The following is a 16,185-nucleotide window of genomic DNA, read 5'->3' as shown; positions in this document are numbered from 1 at the left end:
GCCAATCAGGAGCCTCTCCAAGTACCACTCAGGGGCCAGAGTGGGCCTCTAATTGGCTATTGGCCTCTTGGCCCGCCCCGGACTCCGTGCCCACACTCCATCCCCATATGGTTCGCTGCTGGGAAAGGAGCAGGGCTGCTGTGTCGAAGACGCGGCTGCCCTGCTCCTTTCCTGCCGACGAACCATCGCCCTTCCCTCCCCATGATGACTCCCCGTGGCCTCGACAAACAAAGACTGCTGCGGCCATGGCCCCGCAGCCCTGCTGACTCGCCAAACACCAGGCCCTCCAGGAAGACGCTGAACCACTTCCCCCCATCTCCGCGGCCTTCGCCACCACCTCCAAGCCCAGGCCTCGACGTGGCAAGACTGCCGCAACCATCGCCCCATGCATGCACACACTGTCGCTGAAGGCCTCCGCCCCGAGCTCTGCGCCTGCCCTGCCATGGCCGCGCTGTGCTACATCGACACCCGCTGACCAATGCCTCTGCCCAGAGCTCCGCGCCTGTACTGCCGCGGCTGCCCCGCAACACATGGACGCCCCCCGCCACTATATGCCTGCCTGCCGCTACGCCGCAGCCTCGCTGACCACGGCCGGATGCCAGGACGCCCTACTTACCCCGTCCCTGCTGCCACCGCTCCCTCCGGACCCGCAAGGTAACAGCCCGCATCAACCCTGGCCCTGCAGGAGCTTGCCGGACTTGGGAGGGGACCGGGAATGCTTCTGCGGTCCAATCCATGCCACGTCCTGCTTCGCACATCCGCCCCACGCTGTCCCCACCCATGCTCAAGCCTTTCAAAGTAGCCGGGCAGGGGGAAGGAGCCATCTAGTGCCCATTTTATTCCTATATAAAATGGGCTTTTAATCTAGTTTAGCATAAATAGGAACTTCCTTATGATTTTCCAGTTATCTCTTCCAGAGTCCTGATTGGCTCAACAGCAAATTTTCTGCCTTTTGAGTGTACTTTCCCCATGCATCCCTCCAGAACAGTTAATGAATAACTGAATAATGACTGCAGACAACAGCTAGCTAGACAGTGTCTTTAGCATTCTAGTTGTTTCTCTTCTGAAAAAAACTATTTTATTTTTTAAAGAATCTTGATGCTTTGTTCCTTCACATATTTAAACTCCACCATCAAAGACAGCTAGGATTCTCTATTTCTCCTCTTTCTTTACAAAGTTGTTTCTCTTCTGAATAAAACTTTTATTCTTTTAAGCAGCTGGTGCTTTGCTTCTCTTTGTATATTTAAATTATGTCAATGTGGAGATCACTAAAAAAACAACATTATCCTGAGTTCTCCAGTTGGTCACAATTCTTGGGTCCTCCTGAGCACCTAAGCACCCTTGAAACCTCCAAAAGCCCTAATTTTACCCCAGCCACCCTTACTTACTGGGTGGTTGCTCTGGTTACTGCTACACTTCTGTGGCTGGCAGACTGTTGACTGTGATCAGCTAGCAACCAGGCCAACCAGATAATGGCTGGGTGCTAAGTGAGCGAACAGAGTGGGCCTCTATTTGAAAGCACCTGAGGCTCAGAATTCAGGGGAAATGAGGGAGAAAACCATTTTGAACAGAATATGTCTCAGAACTGCAGCTTTCCATGGATGCTTTTCATTTAAAACAAATTGTGGAACATTATATACAACTATATGTAACATATAATTTAGCCCCAAGGGCTTGGCCATTAGCAATAACAAACTCATAACAAAGATTATCGTTCAACCTACCAGCCTAGGTAGGGGCTGAATCCAGTGCTTTGCCTGAGGAATTACATCAGGACAGGAAAAAACAAACAAATTCTATATTTGATCAAACAGCTGAACGAATGTTACCAACAGCACACAAAGGTGGAGGTAAAAAGCATCTCTGAGTTGACTGAGTCTAGACACATTTGGGAGCCTGACAGGGTGACAGCAGTATAGGAATACTGTGAAGATTCAGGAATGTGTCATGACTGGTGTTAAACATTTGTAGCTATGGTGAAGGTATGATATCACAAAGCCACTCCCAGTGCTCTAGGGGTAATGACATTAATTTATGCTTCACCTTATAGGGGAAAAATGAGTGTTTGTAGCTGGCTTGGACTTAGAGTTTCTGCTGCTCTGGGAAATTGATGTTCTCTATGTGTTTGTGCATTCATGCATGTGTGTGCCTATGTTGTCATGGTCATCCTCTACATATGCAAAAGACAGGATTATTAAAAAGAGTCTATACTGTTTGGGCCTATCCAGTGTCGTTAGCTTCCCAAAGCAGGTCTTGGTTGATGTGAGTCAAGAGCAGTGGCCATTGGCAAAGTCCACACCAGAGGCTGGGAATACAGTGACCCCCAAAGTCAGCAGATCCGAAGCAGCAAAGTTAAAGGGTGAGGCTATGACTCATGTTTCCTTCCACTTGACTGGCACAACCACTGGAAATTGAGCTCCAGCAGCACCACTGGGGCTCACCTTGGAACCTGAAAGATGGCAGGGCACGTCTGGGAGATGGTAAGGAATATGTATTTATTTGGTTTCTATACCACCACTCCTCTAGCAGGGCTCCATGTGGTTTGCAACATAAAATGGAAACAATCAATAAAACAATCAATAAAAAAATAAACAACTCACCTTCTGTCCTCCCCAACTGTGCACCATCAGAGTTGTTTGTTGGTGGAGTTATCTAGTTGAAGGGAGGGAATATCAGGTGGAAGGAATAAAGGAGAGAAAGAGGGAAACAAAGGATACCCTGGAGAAATGGAGGTTGAAAGGGACATGATAGCCAAGTATTTGAAAGGTTGTCACTTGGAGGAGGGCAGGATGCTGTTCCCATTGGCTGCAGAGGAGAGGACGCGTAGTAATGGGTTTAAACTACAAGTACAACGATATAGGCTAGATATCAGGAAAAAAAATTTCACAGTCAGAGTAGTTCAGCAGTGGAATAGGCTGCCTAAGAAGGCGGTGAGCTCCCCCTCACTGGCAGTCTTCAAACAAAGGTTGGATACACACTTTTCTTGGATGCTTTAGGATGCTTTGAGCTGATCCTGCGTTGAGCAGGGGGTTGGACTAGATGGCCTGTGTGGACCCTTCCAACTCTATGATTCTATGATTCTAAGGTCAGTCCAATCATGGCCACAATGATAGGCCTAATGAAAGAGTGCCACTTTGCAGGCCTTTTGGAACTTTGGCCCTGTCAGGTCCCAGCTCTCCACTGACAATTTGTTGCACTAGGCAGAAACCAGGGCCAAAAAGGCCAAGGTCAGATGGACATATTTAGGGTCAGGAATCACCAGCATGTTGGTGTTTGCTGAGCGTCCTTGCCTGGGGCTTCTTTCTGCTCTGCAGTTCTTTTGAAACTCTGCAGTCTCAAGTGGCTATGTGGGTTCCTGGTACAGTCAATCAGGCCTGTATACAGTCTTCTGTCAAAATACTTGTCCTGCTCTTGAAAATGTCCTCTCCCTAGGGACATTATGTTACCCAGGGCTGGGAGATTATGAGATGTGACACTGCTTTATCATTTGATCTGTTTAATTATGGGCTTCCCTCAAGACCAGTTATCGTCTTCTGGAACCCTTGTAAAGGTGTCAACTTGGAAGCTGCTTCTCTTGCTGAGAACACGGGAGGGAAACCAGTTAAGCTCATCTTTGAAACTTCAACTTATTTAATGCTTCCATGCTTAGTCACAGCTGAAGTGAAGCAGTGACACAGTTATATTTTGAAATCCTCTTGCAGAGTCTTCCTACATGATGAAAAGGAAGGGAACAAGTGGCAAAATGGAAATAAGAATGAACATTACTATGCAGGGAAGTGCTTGGTTGGCTACTGTAGACTCCATCCTGCATCAACAAGCCCTGCATGCTTCAATCCACCAGAAAGTCCCCGTGTTTTCTTTTATTAGTTCAGTTAGAAGGCTTTGAACTTGAAAGACCTGCTTCTCTCTTGGGTAGTGTCAATGCATTTAAATTAGCCTGAGACGGGGGAAGGAAAATGGAACCTTTGGCTGTCTTACTCTCTTTGGTATTTTTAGCATGTAATTTGTTAGTATGTATTGCTGCTTATGGAGATAGAAAAGGCCCCATCACCATAGCAACATAAGCCTCCCATTTACTTTCAAGGGAAGGGGGCAGCAAGAGTCTCTTTGGAATGGTTGCCAAGACTCTTGCCCTGTGGAGGAAGCAAGTGACTGTATGCGGGAGAGGTGGATGCCTCGGTATAATTTCCTGTAGCATGTCTTCTTTGGTTGGCTCTAGTTGTCATTACACTTATGCTGAGAGTTTGCCAGGGGGATACTCTCCTTGACCAAGCTATGAGTACTAATATATTTCTATTGTATTTCTGGCAGATGGCATTCTAAAGGTTTGTGTTGATATGTCATACTTCGATCCACTGGGCATTATTTATATGAGTTTCGGTTCTATACTCCAATATTGCAGTAAATGCCATTGAAATTACTAGGACAGTGGTAGTCAAACTGCGGCCCTCCAGATGTCCATGGGCTACAATTCCCATGAGCCCCTGCCAGCAAATGCTGGCAGAGGCTCATGGGAATTGTAATCCATGGACATCTGGAGGGCCACAGTTTGACTACCCCTGTACTAGGATGTAAATATATATATGAGCAAGTTCAGGACTGCTGCTTTGGAGAAGCAATGCAAAGAATTTTGGGATGAGGTTAGTTTCCAAATGTTTAAGTACTCCTAAAAACTTTGCATCCATTTTTTCTGGCAGTCATTACAGTAACCATATAAACCAGGCAATTATTATTGTTCTGCAGAAACAATGCTGACTAAGTACTGAGAGATATAGCTTGGCCAAGGCTTACTTAAGACTCCATGGTGATTTCATGCATGAACTGAGACCTGCAGCTCTCAACCACTAGACCAGTGGTCCCCAACCCCCGGTCCGGAGACCGGTCCCGGTCCGTGGATTAGTTGGTACCAGGCCGCGTCTCCTCCTCGTCCTCCTCCCTGACTGCTGCCTCAGAGTCTGCCCTGCCACTCTGCTGCCGGCTCACGTTTGGTGCTCTCCAGCGGCCACCATGGCTGGGCTCCACCTCGGCATGGCACTGCACAGCTGCTGCTGGCAGTGCCCTCCAGTGGGCGGCGGGAAGTCAGGGTCACCGGCAGGAAAGCAAGTGGAGCAGGGGCTCAGGCAGCGGCAATGTCTCTCAGCAAAAGACTACCCCCCTCCTGGGCCTCAGTAAAATTGTCAAGCGTTGACCTGTCCCCAGTGATAAAAAGGTTGGGGACCACTGCACTAGACTATGCCATCATTGTTTATTTGATGTTCCACCCTGTTGATCCTATTTGACTTACTCTATGTAATCCACTATGTGATTACACTATATGATCAGTGAGACAGGGGTGCTAGAATTTGTTATGCCTTTATTGGCATATAAAACTATCACAATAAAATCAAGATAAAATAATGGCAAGGTCAAAGTTGAGTAAAAGGACAGAATGAACACAAAGAACATCAATGGAAAATAATAAATGTGCTATAAATTGTCCCTAACACTTATCCTGGTGCAGCTTCATGGCACCTCACCTGGAAGGGGAGACACCTTGATAATGAAAGGTATTCTATAAGTAATGCTAATAAATAAAAGAGAAAATGAATTCGTATGTAGAACAATTAGGAAATGGTGAGCCTGGAGCCAAATTATTATGAATGAGTCTATGCTGCTTAATCTGGCATGTCTGGGGCACCTAGAATAGTAACATTTCTCAAAGACATTTCTCCTCAAGGACTCATGAAGCAGGATATGCTTTACAGCATTAAGTTATTGGAACAGGCAGAGTGGGAAGTAAGAATGAATGTCTGTGCCTCTCTAGCTGCTCTCACTAGGCCTTGGACCCCAAACAAGTGCCCACCTATAATCTCACCTACGTAACAGTACAGCTTATTTGTCTTATTATTCATTTCTGTTCCCCTTGTAGGGAGAACAGATAAAACCTCCTTCTCTCCAGCTTGTTCTCTCATGTTTTCCTAAACACCGAGGCATCCCCAGGGCATTCCAATATCCCCAGGGCATTCCAATACGGCTAGAGCGAGTGTGGCGGAAGACCCGCGACGAAGCTACAAGAACATCTCATCGCACGCTTATGAGGGCGTATGAGATGGCGGTGAAAGCGGCAAAGTGTGACTACTTTGCTGCGGAAATCGCGTCCGCTAGCTCTCGCCCAGCCCAATTATTTAGGATAGTTCGGACCCTTACTGCCCTCGAAGGAGGGCATCAAAATAGTAGTCAATTGGAACTAGGCTGCGAGGCTTTTGCGAGCTATTTTGCGGATAAGATCTTGTCGCTCCGTCGTGACCTTACTGCCACAGTTGATACAGTTCGTGAACTAGAAGCTCCGTGGCCGTTACGGGGGATCAGGTTTGATGGCTTCAGGCGGCTCTCTTTATCCGAAGTGGACAAATTGCTAGGGTCCGTGAGGGCGACCACTTGCCCCCTTGATCCCTGTCCGTCGTGGTTGCTTAAGATCAGCGACCCACGGATAGGTGTTCCCCTGAGGGAGATTATAAACCTCTCCCTTACATCGGGAGAATTCCCTCAGCGGCTCAAGGAGGCAGTGGTTCGCCCTCTTCTGAAAAAACCATCGCTGAATCCACGGGACCCCGCCAGCTACCGCCCGGTATCGCATCTTGCATTCCTGGGCAAGGTGGTTGAGAGGGCCGCCGCGGACCAGCTCCTAGCATTTTTGGAGGAAACTTCGGCCCTTGATCCATACCAGTCTGGCTTCCGTCCTGGCCATGGGGTGGAGACTGTGCTGGTCGCCCTGACAGATGATCTCCGGCGCCAGCTGGACCGGGGCGGGTCGGCCATTCTCGTGCTATTAGACCTGTCAGCCGCATTTGATGTGGTTGACCACGAGCTCTTGGTTCACCGCCTCGCTGATACTGGGATTGGAAGGGTGGCTCTTAAATGGCTATCCTCCTTTCTAGAGAACAGATCACAGAGGGTCGCTGTGGGGGAGGAGTTATCCGACTCCTTTGCACTCCCATGTGGGGTGCCACAGGGAGCGGTGCTCTCCCCCACGTTATTTAACATCTATATGCGTCCCCTGGCTCAGCTGGTACGGAGTTATGGGCTTGGGTGTCACCAGTACGCTGATGATACCCAGCTCTATCTCTTGATGGATGGCCGGCCAGATCTCCCCCCAGAAAAATTCGCTAGTTGTTTGGAAGCAGTGGCTGGATGGATCAGGAAGAGCCGCCTGAGACTCAACCCCTCTAAGACGGAGGTCCTTTGGCTAGGCCGAAGGGAGCAGGAACAGGAAGCGCGTCTTCCCTGCCTGGACGGGGTACAATTGTCATCTGTGCCCCAAGCCAGGAATTTGGGAGTGATTCTGGATGCCTCACTTTCCATGGAGGCCCAGGTCACTAAGGTAGCCCGGACGGCGTTTCTCCATCTACGCCAAGCTCGGCTACTAGCGCCCTACCTGCCCCCGGAACACCTGGCCACTGTGATCCATGCAACGGTTACTTCTAGATTAGACTTCTGTAACTCGCTCTACGCGGGCCTACCCTTGTCTCTAACCCGGAAGTTACAGCTGGTACAGAATGCAGCTGCACGGGTCCTCACTAAATCATCTTGGAGGTCCCATGTTCAGCCTCTGCTGAAGCAGCTGCACTGGTTGCCAGTTTGTTTCCGGATCAGGTTCAAGGTTTTGGTACTAACCTTTAAGACTATACGCGGCTTGGGTCCTGCATACTTGAGGGACCGCCTATCTCCTTATGCCCCCCGCAGGGCACTTCGCTCTGCGGGTAAGAATCTGCTGATGATCCCAGGACCCCGGGAGGCACGCCTGGCCTCGACAAGGGCCAGGGCCTTTTCGGTCCTGGCCCCTACCTGGTGGAATGAGCTCCCTGAAGAGCTGCGGGCCCTGTCGGAGCTCTCTGAGTTCCGCAGAGCCTGCAAAACGGAGCTCTTCCGCCAGGCGTTTGTCTAAGGCCGGGTGATAGCCCGGGGCTAAGATCGGACCCCTCTCCCCGGAGGGGGGAGGCCAGTACTAAACTGACCTGGTTCCCCAGAGTGTTCCATCCTATGCCCAATTATCCTCCGTTCCCTTCTGCTCATCCAGTGGGCCTGTACGGGAATAGTTTTAATCGCCATCATTGTGACTTAGTCATTGTTTTAATGGGGTTTTAATGGGGTTTTAATGGGGAATTTTAATGGTTAATATATTGTATTTGTATTAAAATGTTGTGAACCGCCGCGAGCCGGTTTCCGAGAGCGGCGGTCATACAAATCAAATAAATAATAAATAATAATAATAATAATATTCTGTTTTATTCAAAATATTTCTAGGCTGGTTTTCCATCCAGATCGGGAGTTGTACATCAAACTTTAAAACATTTCAATATTAAAAAATAATAATAAAGTATATATAAAATAAATCAATAAGAACAACATATTAATTCAATGAAGCAATAATTCATTCAGTAAAAACAACAACATATAAACACACACAAAACCAGGGAGGAGGCCCAAAACAGTGACTGGTATCTAAAACAAAACAAAGACATCTTCACCTGCTGGTGGAAGAAAACAATATCAATCACCCATCTTATTAGTGGCATCGCATGTCTTCCAACCTTGAATGTAATATATTATTTCAACATCCCACAGAACGTTCCATACAATAGCTGTCACTTAGTGGTGTCAAAGAACCCCACAGAACAGATGCTTCTCCTGCAGTTAATTTACCTGCCACTGCACCACACTCACTGGGGTATTTTCCTCCCTCTAATGATTTAAATGCATACAGGGCAATACTAGGTTAGCATGGGGCATCTCTTGTCTTGTGCAATACTCTTGGAAAGCAAGGACTAATATATTTCAAGAGAGAAAGCATGCTAACCCCCCTCCAATTTGCCTCCTTTCCTCAGTCTTCAACCACTTGGATCTTCTCAATCAGTCACAAACATCTATTTCCTAGCCCGTTCTCTTCCTGATATTGCCTTTGCACTATCTTTCCATCTCCTTGATTTATTATTATTATTTTATTATTTTCTCAGCAGGGCTCTTTGTTTTCTGTTTCTACCTCTGAAAATGATCAAGCCCCCTTTCCTCATCGTCTGCGCAGATATTTCAAGAGATGACAAAATAACATTTTTTTTCCAGCATGCAGCAACCTGGAATGCTTGGCAATGAGCCGATTTTTATTTTAAAATACATTTATCGTAAACTGCATACTTTGCAAATGCAAGTTGACATTTGTATCCATGTTGGCTTGAGTATATTGAAGATAAAGAAAACAGGATTTCCAGACCTGTGGTTTCCTTGCTTTATTCTTTGACAGTTGGGTACCAAGAGAGTTGCAGGGAGCACAGGCAGTCAGATAGAATTAATCACTTGTCAGAAGATAATCTGACATTTGAAATTCAGGTGGAGTGCAAAATTTTGCATTTGACTTTTTGACTGAATTCTAGTGGAAGCCAAGTCATTTTCATTTTCTTTTAAATTGTGGAGAGATAAAGTTAAATTGTTGAATATGCCCTTAATTCCCTGCATAATCTGTAAGTATGAGCCAAAATAATTCAGTCATAGAACAGATCTTTCTTACCTCTGCCTTTCTTCTATAATGGTGGTTCTCCAAAATGCTGCTGTCAAGGGCCAGTGGACATTCTGGAGATGAATGGGGTATAATGCATTAGATGCTACAGTAGGATGGGGAAATCTGTAGAAATTGCCTTCTCTTGTCTGCTAACAAAAGTGTCTTTTGGAGACAGCCAATGAGCATGTGTGGGCTAGATTTGGAAGGGGATTGTACCCACAAATTGATCTACCATTATCATGGAATGAAAGTCATCATCAGACACTCTGTGAGGTAGGTGAGGCTGAGAGAACTGTGAGAAAGGACTGTGGATGGCCCAAGGTCACCCAGCTGGCAGCATATGGAGTTCTCCAGTTCTCCAGATTAGAGGTCACAGCTCTTAATCACTACACTGCACTGCCTCTGAGTTCTTGGACTGGACAAAAGATGCTCCCAGCTGCAATATCAGGCAGCTGCACAGATGCAAAGCTGCCTGGCTGGCATCATGCCAAAGGCAAATTTCTCCAGGAGACAACCAAGGCATTCATTTCATCAGGAGCTCACCTTGCGTGCAGTAGAGGGGTGATGGTGATTGTGTTTAGAAGTGTTCAGCATACCTTGCATCAGCTGGGCTGTCTATTGGTATGCCATATTGTACCAACATGAAAGGAATAGCATCGACTAGCAACATGCTTGCAGTCTCAATTCAAGGTGCTAACTCTTAAAGTCCTTCCTGGATTGTTTTGAATGTTCTACTGTTTTATTCTTGATTGTGGGCTTTTATTGTGCTGGCTCACAATGGGTAAGAAATCAAATCAATTGATCAATCAATTTAATAATAATAAACGATAAACGATAAACGATAAACGATAAACGATAAACGATAAACGATAAACGATAAACGATAAACGATAAATAGATTGGAACCCCTATATCAGAAGGAATGCCTCTTGCCATGTGAATTTTTATGCCAAGCCTGCTCAGTCCAACTGTTTCTTCAATCAGAGCCAATGCTGCAACTGGTGGTCATCCTACTGGCCACTTAAAAGCTCTTTCCATTGTGGTTTCCCAGGGCTGTTTAACTGCCCAGTTTCTTGGGGCACCAAACAGACCAAGTGTGTTGTGTGGATGCAAGTGACTGGTGTGTCTTGTACCTGCCATCACTAGTTCCTGCTGCTGCTGGAGTGCTTCTGCGGTCCACCTAGGAGCTGGTGGGGGTTCAAGGGGAGGAGTCATGCCTACCTTGCCAGTATGCTACCATCACCTGGGTCCAGGATTGATGGCATCCCTTCATGCAGTTCATGGGGGGGGGGCAGGTCATAAAAATATTGTGCTGGCTGTGTTATTTCTAACCTTGGGCATTGGGCTGTAGCAGAGGAGCGAAAGGCCCCACTTTTACTGGCTATCAGAGGATATTTGTTTTGTTTGAGTGTCTTCAGTTGTTCTTGGAGAACTGCATTTTGCAGGATATTACTCTTGACATGTTTAATGTTTGAAAGACTGTTGCTAGTTTGCTGTAGAAGCCTGGTTCTGTCATTGTTTATTGTAAATCAGCCTGAGCTATTTTGAACATGTGGGGCAGAAATCTTTGAACAACCCTCCCTCCCATAAATATTTGCTGTTGTGACGTTCAGCAGCAGCAAAGCTGAGCAATTATTCACATTGTACAGTAAAGACACAGCTTGATACCAGTGGAAGTTATTCATATGGGTCAAGACATTCCCACCTGTCATAATGTTTAGTACACCTATTTTGTATCTCTTCGAAAGTTGCAGGGATATCTTAGGACTTGCCAAGTACATGATGAACTCTTTAGGAACCAGCATGATGTTATTCTCTTCTCCATTTGCATAAGGAACCAGAGTGATATTTAGATATATTTTGAATTAGACATTCAAAATGCCTGTCGATCATGTCTTTGTCTGAAAGCTGACTTGTTCTTAGTCATTGCCAATGCGGTCGTAGGGTAAAATCTTATTTTTTACACTGTGCATGAAATATATTGCTTCTCTGCTTCACTGGCCATGCCACAGTGGTGACCTGCAGAGTACAATCCTTCTCTATAACACAATGGCAAACATGAATCATCATAGTTTCACTTTGCTAACAAATTGAACTGTACCATATTTGTGCCATGTCTTTTGCACTGCAAGAAGACTGCATCTTAGAAATGCCCTCCTTATTGTCTTTAACTGAAGGGGACTTTAATTGTGAAATACAAAATGACTCCATCAGAATTCATTTGGAGTAATCTTCATACGTATGGCTAACTATGAATCTGCATGGAGTACTGGGCTTGGATTGGGATGGCATGAAGCTAAAGTTAGAGGCATCAGTCATCAGCTGACAATCGGAGATAGTAGGCAGGGATGGGAAGATGGTAAAACAAATCCTAGAACATTGCACTAGCATCATGCTGGGGATACAACATCACTTCTCGGCATTTTGTCAGAAACAGTGCTGTGCCATTAGTACAGTCCTACTTGTTTTGAACTCCCTCCGCTACCGCTGGACCATTGTTGAGCTGCCAGGCAACAAACAGGGAGACCATGAGGTCTCCCTAGGCTAAAGGCAGTTTACAATGAAATCATACTCCTGTAGCAAAACAAGCTATCAAACTGATTATAAAATCAGCAGCAACATAAACAGGGCTCTAATATTAAATCTGATTATCAAATACCTGGTGGGAAAGAACAATGTTGGCTTGACTCCAAAGATCAAGACAAGCCTCTAGAAGGAGGGAATTACACAGAATCAAGGCAATCACTGGTCCTGATGATAATCCGAGCATTACTGGCAGATTTTAAGGACAGAAGGGATCACTGCAGGAGGGGATCTTAGAGGTACTTTAGACAAGGCTCACCAGGACTTTAAAATTAGCACTTGATTTATTCCTAGAAACATATAAACATGCAGTGCAGTTTCTGAGCAACCAATCCACTGGCTTCTTCTGCTGACTCCTGAAAAGACAGGCAACAGCATTCTTCATTCTAGCTTCTGGGCAATCTTCAAGGGCAGCCTCACGGAGGACAAATGCAACAGTCTAATGTTGTCACAAGGTATGGTTGTTGATGCCTATCATCCAGTTCCAGGGCAGCATTGATGGAAACTTATTTCTGATCACAGGCCATTTGAGGTTCCTGCAGCAACACTGAATTCAGGATCACCCAGTGTTACCAACCTAACATTTAGAGAGATTGCAATTCCATCGCTAGCCCATTACTGGGCTCCCCAGCATTTATCTCTCTGTGATATAGCACCTGCTACCCATCTCCACAATGGACATCCTGTACCAGAAATTAGATTTAACTGGGTTTACTAATGAACAATAGGTCTGTGCTTATTGAAACGCCCCAACATCATAGTTATCTACTGGGTTGCCAAAAGTATGCCAGTGTTACAGACCATCTCATCCTGGCTCCATGCATGAACTAATGTTTCATCTCATGCTTTCCTAGCTTGCATACTGATGGTATCTCAAGACAAACTGTTTTTCTGCTATCCACTGCATCTTGGTCAACACCAGGGTTATAAATGAAGTGTCATTCTCAAGTTGTTTCCCTTCTCAACCATCCCAACTGATCGCCCAAAAGGAGTTGGATTCAGAAGTCTCCACACAGCTGAAATGTATCAAAGTGTTCACCAGAACACTAAGCACATGCCCGCCCTATTCCAGTCTATCCAGTATTAACCAGCTTAACCAGTCTGCCAGACAACTAGATCTATTTAAATTTACATGTAAATAATGTAAAGTGGGGGAGGGCACGTCTACCCAGTTTGAAAAGCTTCCATAACCCCCAATTCCAGGTTGGCCCTGAAGCAAGCAGCTAATCTTGCATTACCAACCAAAAAAAGGTGGGAGGGCAGGAAGCTCCAAATGGTAAATGCTATATATGGCAGCAGGTTGGTCCTTTTAAAGGTTGCTCATACACAACCCCTGATTGGTTGTTGGAACTTAAATTATGACCAGTTGGTTTCTTCCTTACTTGGAAGAGGAGGGCATGGAAAAGGCAGTTCTCACTCCCTGAAGGGCAGGGACTATATTTATGACAAAAGATGACCCTCCAGCCTGTACTGCAAATGGGTGGTTCCCACTCGTTTTACTTTTTCTTTTCTTTTATATAATATAGTTTAAGCTGTATAGTAATGATCATGTTTTGTATGTCAAAATGCTATTTTTTAAAGGAATAAACACACACATATGATGTGATGCCATAAAATTTCCTTCTTGGGGTTAGTGCTGAAGACTCATCAAAATTTAAAACTTGAAATTTGCAGAATATCTGATCATCTATGCTTGTCAGTGTGAGGCACAATGTGGAAGTTAAAACAGAATTCCTTGGCTTTATGAATTTTCAGTTTGGAGCACAGAAATGATAAAAGGAGTAAATGAACTAAAGGAAGAGCTGGTTAGAATTTAGATTAAAAGATAAATAGCTCATCTGATAAATTATGTCTGACTTCCAGGGAGAAAAAGTTTACTTCTTTCATAAATGATGACATGGTACTCAAGATAAACTTTTCTGAAGGCACTTTACCTAAATAATTACATGTTAATGAATGGTGTAGCTCTTGGGTGATGGAGATGTTAATGAGCAGTGTGTATCCCTGCTCTCCTGTACCATACCTGTCAATCAGGGAGCATACATTTTCAGCATCTACGCCTAATTAATGTCAATGCTATTTTTCAAGCAGAACTCAGAACTCTCCTGGAAAAGAATGAGCTCATCTTCTCAGGGGTGGGTCTGCACATGGTGGATACAGATCACCATATTCTTATGGAATTGAAATGCTGGAGGGTGGCCCAGCTGTGGATGGGATTTTCTATGAAACTCAGAGGTTTGGTTTACACTGCCATGTGATTCCATGCCCTGGATTCAGCAACATATAGCAGCCATGACAGGTGCCCTGGGCACTACTTGATGGGGATGCTGCTCTTTGCAGCCCTCTTGTCCCTGGGGAGATGCTGCTGCCACCATGGGCCTCATGAAATGATTGTGGGTGGTGGGAGCAGGCTTGAGCAGCCTTGATCCTTGGCCCCGGCCTCACCACCCAGGGCTCCCTTGTGCTGTGCCTGGATGCAGATGCAACTATCTGGGTTTCCTGAAAGAGCAGAGGCCCTTGGCACTGTGGCTAGATCAAGCCCTCCTGAACTCGGCCCCTTCCCAAGCCATTGAGGATGGTTGCCAGAAACTCATGGCAAGCTGGCTGGGTGCATGCTCTGTCAGATGCAGAGCCCACCTGGGCATGCCACTCACTCCTGATTTGCCAAGACCTGCCCCCTCCAGCCCCATGTCAGCAAGTACTGCCCACCTCATGCACCACATAGGCTAGGCATGCCACTACCACTTCACTATATCCTAGTCAACACACTTTGCCATATTTTAAGGCACAATCAACAGTCACTGAAGCACTTATAGCCCTGAATGTAACAGTAAAATTCTTAGTATTTAAGCACCAGTGTACCATCCCTTACCCCTGGACTCTTCCTTTTCTTCCATCTCCACTTAGCCAATTTGCCTATCTCTGTTTCTTGAAAGCACAGCATCCATACCAGAATTAAGGAAAGTTTGCAATCAGATATCTGGTAAATGGGAAAACTGAATTGAGCACATTAATTTCTCTCTTCTGCATCTTTTTGGGATTATCCCCCCCCTCCCCGAATGAATTCTGATCATGGTGAAAAAAATGATGTGAAGACAATCTCAGAGTTGCTTTTAATGTTTTTGGTTCAATATAAAAGTAATTGGGTATGTTATATTTCACAATATGGTGGCAGAAGAGTTATGGTGATGTTCACGTATTTCATTGTAATATGAAACAATGCAAAACTATAATTATTAAAGAGCAATAAATAAAAACAAAATCTCTAACAGACAAGGAAAATATCTTAGGCCAGCTCCCCATCAAAGCCCCTTCCTAAAGCTACCAGAACAGACTCACCCAGCATTCCACTATGAAGTTGATCTAGAATCTCTACAAAATTGTAATAACAAATTACAATCCAAAATGCAATAGAAATAACTATTAAAAGAAGGCCTGGGTTAATAGAATTATAATATCCACAACTTTTTCAACTTAGCCATACTCTTGCCGGGGGGGGGGGGGGCAGGGGGAGGGGAGAACTGAGACCCAGGATGTTATAGTGGTTTGAGAGACTAGGTTCTAGCAGATCCAGGCCTAAATCACCACTCTGCCATCATAGTTTGCTGGGTGGCCTTAAGCCAGTCACTACCATGCCCCACAGGATTGTTGTGAGGATAAAATGGAGAAGGGGAACAATGGAGGTCAACTGCTGTGGCCCCCATTGGGGAGAAAAGAGGCGTGTAAATGCAGTAAGGAGGCAGATGAAAGAAAGATTGGCCAGTGAACTGAAGTGGGGTGAGTATCTTGAGGTAGCCAGGAGGAAAGAAAGAGAAAATGATGTGGGAAGAGAATATAAGAGAAAATCAAGTGAGTTTTACAAATCCTTATAGGGTCCCTACTTGTTACCCCCCCAAAAAAAAGTGTGAAAATTTACTCCCTGTTGGCATTGTATAGCATGTCTTACATATGTCTCAGTTGCTCATTGGTATGGGAACAATCAACAAAAAGTTGTATAGAAATTTGTCAAATACATAAGTCAGAATATCCTTAATTTGTTGAGGGGAAAAATAGAGATAAGAGTACCTTTA

Source organism: Paroedura picta, chromosome 2 (genome assembly GCF_049243985.1).
Source record: "Paroedura picta isolate Pp20150507F chromosome 2, Ppicta_v3.0, whole genome shotgun sequence".
Taxonomy (NCBI): domain Eukaryota; kingdom Metazoa; phylum Chordata; class Lepidosauria; order Squamata; family Gekkonidae; genus Paroedura; species Paroedura picta.
The sequence above is the reverse complement of the archived record's forward strand: the minus strand, read 5'-3'. Positions refer to the sequence as shown.